Source organism: Mesoplodon densirostris, chromosome 4 (genome assembly GCF_025265405.1).
Source record: "Mesoplodon densirostris isolate mMesDen1 chromosome 4, mMesDen1 primary haplotype, whole genome shotgun sequence".
NCBI lineage: Eukaryota > Metazoa > Chordata > Mammalia > Artiodactyla > Ziphiidae > Mesoplodon > Mesoplodon densirostris.
The window spans coordinates 65,779,836-65,790,980 of record NC_082664.1 but is presented as its reverse complement, the minus strand read 5'-3'; the positions used below and the strand labels follow the sequence as shown (position 1 = coordinate 65,790,980).

The following is an 11,145-nucleotide window of genomic DNA, read 5'->3' as shown; positions in this document are numbered from 1 at the left end:
GGTCACGTGGGCACGCCCCGGGCAGGCGCTCCAGCCCGCCGGCCCCCCCGCGTCCTCGGCCTGACCCCGCGTGCCCCCGCGGGCTGTGCGGCCGTGGTCCGAGCCCCGGGCCCCAACGCGAAGGCCTTCAGCGCTGGGGCACCACCCGTCCCGTCCGCCGGCTCGCACGGCGGGCGTTTCCACACTGCCTCCCGAGGGCCAGGGCGCAGCTCCAGGGGTTGGGCGCGTGTGAGGCGAATGGCGCTCCAAGGTGTCTCTTTTATTCGCTTGTGGTTTCCACTGAAAGGGACTGGATTCATACGTTGTGGGTCTTTTTGGAAAACCCCCATCAGAGATGGCGCGAATTATTTAGATCTCCTTCCATCAATTCAACGAGAATAAACACTGGGGGGGGGGGGTTACCCTAGTTGATTGAATTACTCAGCAAAAGCAAAATGATAAACAGAGGTGGGAAATTGCTTTCTAAAAGTCTGTGGTTGGAATAATAATAATAGGGGGAAATCTGGGGTAGTAACATCCCCTGGTAATATCCTTTTATAGATTAGACTTGGTAGGAAATGGATTGCACTCTCTGCTAGTAGTCTTTTCCTCAGGAGGCCACAGCTACGACAGCTGCCATCAAATAAGTGGACCCAAGAGTAGAGTCCTCCCTCTTTGGCAACCACAACCTCTTCTAGCAAAACCCATATAACTGAGCCAAGGCTCTTCTCTAACTAAACCTTTTTTATACTTGTTACGAGTATCCATCGCATTTATCATAGAAAAAATTGGCACCGTATTCTTTGAGGAAATTTTTCATGAAGATTCAATGCTTTATGAGTGTATAATGAAAATGTTTTAAATGAAACACTTTATGTGGTTATGTTGAATAAAAGGAAGGTTTAATAAAGTATTTCATTCATCAGTGTTGGGACTAATTTATGCTACCTTTTTTCCTGAACATTTATCATTTCTACCTTTCTTCATTTGTAAAATTGGTAATATGAATTTAAAACTCTGATTAATAGTTGAACTGATTTTGTGAAGAAAACTTGCACTAAAAAAGTAGGATTGTTGAGTAACTAAAACTGTTGGAAACAAAATAGTAAGTGAGTGCAGATAAACCTTAAGGTGTACTAAGCCAGAAGTGCCGTGTAACGGCAAGAACTTCGGGCTGGGAGTTGGGAAACGAGTATTAATCTTGGCACTGCCCCAGCTCTGTAAATTCGAAGGACTTTCAATCCCTGCAGACCTTCATCTGTATTATAAGCTGTGATTATCTTTAAAGTCCTTTCCAGCTTTAAAATTCAGTTTCCTAGTATGCCAGTGTTTCTCAGGAAATGGTGTGCATATGTCCTCAGGATTAAGTAAATTTAGGGATGGAAAATCATAATGAGAAGGGTTATGCCCTAGTTTGTGTGATAAATTCTTATACCCAAAAGTTAATATATTATAAATGGAGCATGTTAGGTATTGCACAGGAAACAGACCTATTTTTTATGTCCATAGCTTGTGCTTATTTTCTTAATGGGAAGATTGACTTCGTTTATTTTTATTTTATTTTATTTTTATAAATTTATTTATTTTATTTATTTATTTTTGGCTGTGTTGGGTCTTCGTTGCTGTGTGTGGGCTTCCTCTAGTTGCAGCGAGCAGGGGCTACACTTCGTTGCGGTGCGTGGGCTTCTCATTGCGGTGGCTTCTCGTTGCGGAGCACAGGATCTAGGCACACGGGCTTCAGTAGCTGTAGCACGCGAGCTCAGCAGTTGTGGCGCATGGGCTTAGTTGCTCCGCGGCATGTGGGGTCATCCTGGACGAGGGCTCAAACCTGTGTCCCCTGCATTGGCAGGTGGATTCTTTACCACTGCACCACCAGGGAAGTCCCTTGACTTAGTTTAGAGACAAAAATTGAGAAGAAATTTCCCAATGTCTAAGCATGAATCTTAAGCAAGTAGAAAATAATACTTTACATTAGGTGGTACATTACAGTTTATGAAACCTTTCCCTTTCTTGATGTCTCTTGAGGCTCTGAGAGAATCATGGAGAATGAATCTCCAGGGCTCCAAACATTTGCTCTGTATGGGTATCAGGAGTTTTCCTTCTTGAACTCTTCCTCTTAGGGTCCCCCTCCCTTCTCAGCCTTGAATTTTGCAGCAAAGAGATTCTACAGGGGCTACAGCCCCAGCAGAGACCAGGTCTGGGGACACGGGGAGCTAGATTAGGTGTTAGAACCAGGTGTTTGAACCTCGCCTACCAAAGCTGGGGATTCTGAAGATGTTAATCCCCACCCCCCCAGCTGTGATATCAACCCTTCTCCAAGCCTCCCTGTCGCTCTCCCCTTCCCCAGAGTTCACAATTCCCATGTACTAGGATTCTTTTCCTGAAGATGTTTTCTCGTCTTTGCACGTATTTCATTGCCTTGTAATCACTTGTTTACGTGTTCTGCCACCCCAGTAGACTGGAAGCTCCTTCCAGGATCTGAGTCCTACTCATCTTTGGATTTCTGGAATCTGGTACATAGTAGGTGCTCAATAGATGATAAAGTAACAAATTTAAGGTGCTTTAGTGCTATAAAGAGAATAAAAAGGAAGCTCCCGAAGACTGCAAGGCCTTTCTACGTGCCCTTGTGAGGCCAGATCTTAGAACATCAGAGCCAGTAACAACTCATCACACCTGTTGTTTAAAACCAGAACTTACCGCCGCTTGGTAAAGCAACAGCATTACCAAGCATTGTTGCATGAATTTTGGCCTCTGTGTGGTGGAGGGATCTGAGTGTCAGACGTCATGTGTATCAGTTTCCTGTGGCTGCTGTAACAAATTACCACACATTTAGTGGCTTAAAACAACACAAACTTATTGTCTTACAGTTCTGGAGGTCAGATGTGAGAAATGACTCATGGGGCTAAAAGCAGCACTTCATTGCTTTTGGAGGCTCTAGGAGGAAAATCTGTTTCCTTGCCTTTTCCAGCTTCTAGAGGCTGCCCACATTCCTTGGTTTGTGGCCCCCTGAGAGCACCTCTGCTTCAGTCATCACATCTCTGATTCTCTCTCTCCTGCCTTCCTCTTTCACTGCTAAGGACCACTGAGATTACCACTGGGTAATTTAGGATAATCTCCCATCTCAACAATCATTTACTTAACCACATCCACCAAGTCCCTTTTGCTGGACTTCCCTGGTGGCGCAGTGGTTAAGAATCCACCTGCCAATGCAGGGGACATGGGATCAAGCCCTGGTCCGGGAAAATCCCACATGCCATGGAGCAACTAAGCCCATGTGCCACGATGACTGAGCCTGTGCTCTAGAGCCTGCGAGCCACAACTACTGAGCCCGCATGCTGCAACTACTGAAGCCCGTGTGCCTAGAGCCCATGCTCTGCAACAAGAGAAGCCACTGCAATGAGAAGCCCACGCACCGCAACGAAGAGTAGCTCCCACTCACCGCAACCAGAGGAAACCCGTGCGCAGCAATGAAGACCCAATGCAGCCAAAAATAAATAAATACATAAATAAATTTATTTTTTAAAAAGTCCCTTTTGCTATGTAGGGTAACATATTCACAGGACAGGGACATCTTTGGGGGCCATTATTCTGCCTACCATATCACATCTGTTCTCTTTAGCAGTTTCAAGCCCAAGGAAATGATTAATGGGTGGGACAGAAGGACCCTAAACAGTCCCGTACTAGAAGGCACACGTCTAAACTCTAATTTTCCATTTGCTGGACCACACATGGTTGACGGCAACAAAAAGCCATTAGGAACTAAGTGAGAGTAACCTCAAAGAGGATGGATCAGCTCTGACACAACAGTGGTGCAATCTCGGGCCATTTCCATTTAGTTAACTGCTCCAAGGCTGTTTCCTCACGTGTAAAGTGGGGCTTACGTTACCTCCTCCCTCTCAGGGTTGTGGTGAGGATCAAGTGAGATAATGTACGTAAGGCTCCTTCCAGCACAGGAAAAGGTACCCTGGGGCCATTACCATCAGTGCAGAGTGAAGGGGAGAGCATGATTTTACCAACTCACAGGCAACAGTCATGAAGCAATCCCAAGTCTCACTGGTATTGTTTTGTAAGACTCAGCTAAAGTTTTTGCTCAAGATTTCTTAGAAAATTGGAAAAGTGAATACCCGTAATGCATATTCTCCCACAAAACAGACTAGATGGAGCTTCTGTGGCATGTAAAATTTCAGAATCATTTTTCAAGTCTTAAGTAAAACAGTGAATCTGGAAGATTATGTGGATAAATTCTGTTCAAGCCCCACTCCCTGTCAAGACACATCATACTCAGCTCCCACAGCCACTTCCTGACAAAGACAAGTGTAAATGTAAAGATGCTCATCACTTCCAAATGTACTCTTCTACCCACATACCTGCTTCATCTGACATCCCTTTCCTAGCCCACGCCTGAGCGAAAAGACGGGTCAGGAGGAAAGTCATGCATTTTTCTAAATCCAAGTTTGAACTTAGAACTAGAAAATAAACATTGTGGCAGATGTGTGTCGGAGTCTGATCTCTGTGACTCACTCCACAAAACTCTTTGCGTCTTCCATGTCTCATCCTTAGTTCTTTCTAATTTAGGAAGATGATCCACAAAACTCACTTTGCGTCTTCCATGTCTCATCCTTAGTTCTTTCTAATTTAGGAAGATGACCTCACAATAAAGGAACTTAGCAGTCTATGTCAAGGGAAGAGGGGATGAGGTAGAGGGTAGCAGCAGTGAAATGTAGTAAGTAGTGAAATGTAATTCAAAATGGTCTCAAACTCTACATTTATAAATGCTAGTTTCAATTTATTTACTCACAAACACATTTATCAGATCCACCTATCAGTTGTTTCTGATATTAATTGAATTTGTGTTAAGTAGCAACTGGATATCTAAATTATACAAACCATACAAAAATAGCATCTGAGAAAAGAAACTTGCTACTAATTTATTTAAGGTGGAGAGCCTTTGTTTAGCTTACTTCATTACAAAAGCTGTGGATTTTTATATCCCAGAAAGTCATACAGACATGAAAAATGTAACATACTAAAACTGTATGTTAACAGAAATGAATAAGAGTAGGCAAGAGATCGAAAACCAAATCAAGAATGAGAAGAGTTTATTCATTTCATTCATTCATTCATTCCTGTATATCATTCACTGAGCATCTCTGCTAGGGTAAAGAATGCAAGGATAAGATTTCCTGCCTTGAAGAAAGTCAGTTCTGTGAGAATACATCAAGGAAGCCAGTATCTATGGGACAATACCACGCATGCTCCAGTGGGGTATGTACAGGATGCCTTGGGAGCAGAAGGAAGGCCAGCTCAGTTTGGAGCGAGTTGGGTCTTTTTTTTTTTTTTTTGGCTGTGTTGGGTTTTCGTTGCTGTGCCTGGGCTTTCTCTAGTTGCGGTGAGCGGGGGCTACTCTTAGTGAGTGTGTGGGCTTCTCATTGCTGTGGCTTCTCTTATTGCAGAGCATGGGCTCTAGGCGTGCAGGCTTCAGTAGTTGTGGCACGTGGGCTCAGTAGTTGTGGCATGCAGGCTCTAGAGCGTGGGCTCAGTAGTTGTGGCGCATGGGCTTGGTTGCTCTGCAGCATGTGGGATCTTCCCGGACCAGGGATCGAACCTGTGTCCCCTGCATTGGCAGGCGGATTCTTAACCACTGCACCCAGGGAAGTCCCAAGAGTTGGGTCTTAAGGGATAAGTGGAAGTTAACTAGGCAGATAGGGACAGGACATTCAAAGCAGAGGGAACCAAATGTACAAAGCCTCAGCAGTACCAGTATAAAGCACAAGAAACCCCAAGTTGCTAGCTACGACTGGAGCCTATGAGCTTGGTAGAGAATGGAGATGGAGTGGTAGGAGGTACGAGTTCTTGTGAGCTTTGTATGCAACTGTACAGTCAGAATTGTATTCTACAGGGCATAAGGGAGACAATAAATACTTTTCAAAGGTGTTTTTTTTGTGCGTGCTCCGGCCCGCCCGTCGGATGCTGCCAGGCTCACGGGCGGGGCACAGCCTACGGGTTTGGGGAAACTTTGTCACCCTGGTCCCGGAGAAAGCAGCGTCCTGCTTGCTGGGCAGCTCGCAGGGTGGCGACCTGGCCTGCAAGGAGGAACAGGGAGCAGAGGATTACCTCACAGACCAGAGTGGCTGCTCCAGTAGTAAAGAAGCCTTCTGAGGTGTGGAGATGCACGGAGGGACTTGGTGGAGTTCTTCGGGCTGAACAGCAAATTAAAGATAACTTGCGAGAGGCCAAAGCCCAGATTCACAGCTGCATAAGTCATCACCGGGAATGCCTTCAAAGCCATGAGGTGTGGCTGTATGAACAGGTAGGTCTCATCTAGCAGCTTAAAGAGGAGATGCTTCAGCAGCAGGTCCAACAATTCTACTGGTTACTGGGCCAGTTCAATTGTCTTATTCATCAGCTGGAGTGCACCCAAAACAAAGATCTAGCCAATCAAGTCTCTGTGTGCCCGGAGAGACTGGGCAGTTGGACCCTAAAACCTGAAGCTTCGACTGTCCTGCTCTTTGAAACCGATAATAACTGCCCTGCACCAGGCAATCACCACGTTTGGGTCTCTCAAGACCCTTCAAATTCCTGAGCACCTGATGGCTCATGCTAGTTCAACAAATATTGGGCCCTTCCTGGAGAAAAGAGGCTACATCACATTGCCAGAGCAGAAGTCAGCATCCGGCACCACAGCGGTCCCTCTCAGCGAATGGCTCCTTGGAAGCAAACCTGCCAGCGGTTGCCAGGCTCCTTATATGCCCAGTACCAATCTGCAGGACTGGCTCACCCAAAAGCAGAACCTTGGAGAATAGTCAGACTTCTGCTAGAGCCTGCAATTTCTTCAGTAATGTCTGGGGCATCCTAAAGGGCTTGGAAAACTGGCTCCACAAGAGTCAGCAACAAGAAGTCTCTTTTGCTGGGAAACAAGTTACCAAAAGTGTAACAGCTATTCTACTACCAGTTCTTACTCCAGTGAAATTGAAAAGGTTGGAGATCTAGTGCTTCTTGATCAAGATGAGGTGGAGCTTTCTGATTGGCTGGTGACTCCCCAGGAATCCCATAAGCTTGAGAAGCCTGGGAATGGCAGCTGTGAAACCAGTGAGAAGTTTAAGCTCTTGTTCCAGGTGTTCCAGGAGTCCTATGGTGTGAATGATTGGCTCGTCAAGCCTGATTCCTGTACCACTTGTCAGGGTAAACAGCCCAAAAGTGTGGAGATTGAGAATCTGGGCAATCTGAAGTGCCTGAATGACCACTTGGAGGCCCCTTGTCCACTCCCAGCATGATTACTGAGGATTGGCTTGTCCAGAATCATCAAGACCCATGTAAAGTAGAGGAGGTCTGCAAAGCCAATGAGCCCTGTACAAGCTTTGCAGAGTGCGTGTGTGATGAAAATTTTGAGAAGGAAGCTCTGTGTAAATGGCTTCTGAAGAAAGAAGGAAAGGATAAAAGTGGTATGCCTGTGGAACAGAAACCTGAACCTGAGAAACATAAAGATTCCCTGAATATGTGGCTCTGTCCATCCAGAAGAGAGGAAACAGAACAAGCTAAGGCACCAAAGGCAATGGCTTCTTCTAGAATTGCTGATTCCTTCCAAGTCATAAGGAACAGTCCCTTGTCAGAGTGGCTCATTACCCCCCCATGCAAAGAAGGATGTCCCAAGGAAGTGCCTCTTACAGAGGACAGAGGTGGCATACCAAAGCTTACAAGCCACTTGGCCACTTCCTGGTGTCCCTTTAACCCAGCTGACTGGGTCTTGCCAGGAAAGAAGACGGGAAATCTTAGCCAGTTATCCTTAGGAGAAGACAAATGGCTACTTCAAAAGAAGCCCAAGGGGGCTTCCCTGGTGGCGCAGTGGTTGAGAGTCCGCCTGCCGGTGCAGGGGACACGGGTTCGTTCCCCAGTCCTGGAAGATTCTACATGCCGCGGAGCGGCTGGGCCCGTGAGCCATGGCCACTGAGCCTGCGCGTCCGGAGCCTGTGCTCCACAACGGGAGAGGCCACAACAGTGAGGCCCGCATACCGGAAAAAAAAAAAAAAAAAGAAGGCCAAGGAAGTATTACTTAATTCGCTCCTACAGGAGGAGCACAACTTTCCCCCAGACCGTTACGGCCTCCCAGCAGTGTGTGATCTCTTTGCCTGTATGCAGCTTAAAGTTGATAAAGAAAAATGGTTGTATTGAACTCCTCTACAGATATGAAGGAATGGAGTACTAGAGTCAAGCCAGTTTTCTGCAGATTATCACAAATCCATGAGCTGAGTGGCTGCAGCTTGCCAAATCATTGCATTTCTGGGTCTGATGTAGTTCCTTTTCTGCCTAATTTTGAACTAGTGAAGAGACATAATAAGTCATCAAATTATGAGTTACTGTGTAAAAGAAAAAGGCTGTTTGTTGACGCTGAGGTGATTCAGTTTCTTCTAACAGAAGTATTAATTCACCCCTACACTAGAAACACAGCATCGTAGTGGGTAGGTCTTTTTCATAAGCCTCCATGGCTCCTTAGTTTGGGTTGTTGTTAGAAGTACATTAAAGCACTGTAGTTTTAAAAATGAAACAGTTCTATAATCAAGGTGTGTTGATGTATTCTAATACTAGTAAACTTACCTAACGTTTTGATTGCCCTTCTTTGGATGCTTCCCTTGTTGTGGGTTTTCTTCCATTAACGGTGAATTCTTCTGTTTAATTAATATAATTTAATATCTTTTAATATAATATAATATATTTCACACAAATAATTAACCTTGACAGTATAGTGGTTTTTTCTTACCAAAACATGTATTAACAATCTTGGCAATTTTTGACATTAATTACAAAACATTTTAGCTTACATGCCAGATTCTATTTTTCTTTTTTTGAAACAAACTCAGCTATTGCAAGTTTCATCTTAATTCCCGTCTCTAAACGTTATTATTTAAGTACCTAGATAGCTCTTTCAGAAGGGCTCCATATTGCTTGAAGACTATATTCAGGGTAATCCTAGCCTCTTTCAAAATATTCTGAAGAACTACAGGCAGAAGAGCCCCAGTGCTGACTAATCAAAAAGCAAAAGGCAAGACATGTTGGAAATGTAGTACTTGAATTATTCACTATCCTAAGTGTTACTGGTGCATCCTGTGTAAATGGAAGCTGAACTGGACACCTGGTGCTTTTAACTAGGCATAAATTAAATGCCCTCTCACTGCAAGCATAGCATACCTATACCTTACAATGCAGTGACATTTTAGTGAATAGGCTGTTTTGAACACTGTGCCTTGGGGTGTTTATTGAAGCTTTATGAAGACTATTGATGTTTCCTTAGTATCCTTAAAGTTATGTCCGTGCTTTAAAAAGTTTCTCTGTAGGAGAGAAATGGTATTTATATCATGTTTTAAAATTCTGTAAGATGAGACATCTTAGTTGCTTTCCAGGCTTTTAAACTATCAAGCCGCTCAACTTGCCTATATGTTATTGGAAATACTTTAAAAGTTTGTGATGTGGTCATCTAGAAAGCCCTTTTGGGGAAACTTCACAGTCCCAGTGTCATTGCCATACAACTTCCTTAGAATTTTTGAACCACAGCTGAAACGAGCCTATTATTTTTTAGTTCCCCCAGATAACCATTTAGAACTTTAAAACTAAAGGTGGTGGGTAAAAACTTAAGGAGCCTTTCCATTATCTTAGGTTGCAGGAAACTTTGTAGTTTTTGAGGTTTAACACACTGTGTATCACTAAATTAACATTAATCACTATGCTAATGAGTATGTAAAACACTGTTTTGCGTTGATGCATTTTGTACCTCCCTCCATTAAAAGCATAACAGCCAAAAAAAAAGTGTTTTTTTAATAACAGCTATGTTGAGATATTGTTCACATACCATAAAATTCATCATTTTAAAGTGCACCATTCAATGTTTTTGAGTATATTCACAGTTGTGCAACCATCACCACAATCTAGTTTTAGAACATTTTAATCACCCCACAAAAGAAAACCCCATATCCATTAGCAGTCCCTCCACATCCCCTCCTCCCCTCAGTCCCTGGCAACTACTAATCTAGATTTTTGTAGATTTTCCTGTTGTGAACATTTCAGACGAATGGAATCATATGTAGTCCTTTGTGGCTGACTTCTTTCACTTAGCATAATGTTTTCAAGGTTCATCCATGTTGTAGTATATGTCAGTAATTCATTCTTTTTTATGGTCAAATAATATTCTGTTGCCTGGATATACCACATTTGCTTTATCCATTCATCAGTTGATGGGCATTTCCGTTGTTTGCACTTTTTGGCTATTGTGAATATTGCTACCATGAACATTTGTGTACAAATTTTTGTGTGAACATATATTTTCATTTCTTTGGGATATACACCTAGGAATGGAATTACTGGGTCATATGGTAACTTCATTTTTAACCATCTGTCAAACGTTTCCAAAGTGGACACACCATTTTACAATCTCACCCACAATGTACAAGGGTTCCAATTTCTCTATATCCTTACCAACACTTGCTATTGTTTGTCTTTTTTATTTTAGCCATCCCTGTGAGTGTGAAGTGGTATCTTCTTGTGGTTTTGATGTAGATTACCCTAACGGTTAATGTTGAGCATCTTTTCATGTGCTTATTGGCCATTTGTACACCTTCTTTGGAGAAGTGTCTATTAATATCCTTAGTCCATTTTTTTCATTGTTATTTGTCTTTTTATTGAGTTGTAAGAGATTTTTAAAATGTATTCTGGATATGTCCCTTATTAGACATATAATTTGCAGAAACATTCTCCCATTCTGTGGATTGTGGGCTGTCTTTTCACTTTCCTAATGGTATCCTTTTTTTTAAGTTGAAGTATAGTTGATATAGAATATTATATTTCTTTTTTTTTTTTTTTTTTTGCGGTATGCGGGCCTCTCACTGTTGTGGCCTCCCCCGTTGCGGAGCACAGGCTCCGGACGCGCAGGCTCCGGACGCGCAGGCTCAGCGGCCATGGCTCACGGGCCCAGCCGCTCCGCGGCATATGGGATCCTCCCAGACCGGGGCACGAACCCGTATCCCCTGCATCGGCAGGCGGACTCTCAACCACTTGCGCCACCAGGGAGGCCCAGAATATTATATTTCTTAATGGTGTCCTTTGAAGCTGAAAACTGAAATTTTGATAAAGTCAAGTTTATCTAGTTTTTCTTCTGCTGCTTGTACTTTTGGTGTTATA

General features: G+C 43.7%; 1 pseudogene; it reads left to right on the top strand.

The window, feature by feature from the left end:
• Nucleotides 1-5,946: 5,946 nt before the first annotated feature.
• On the top strand, nt 5,947-8,166 carry LOC132488078 (nuclear receptor coactivator 4-like; annotated as a pseudogene).
• Nucleotides 8,167-11,145: the final 2,979 nt, after the last annotated feature.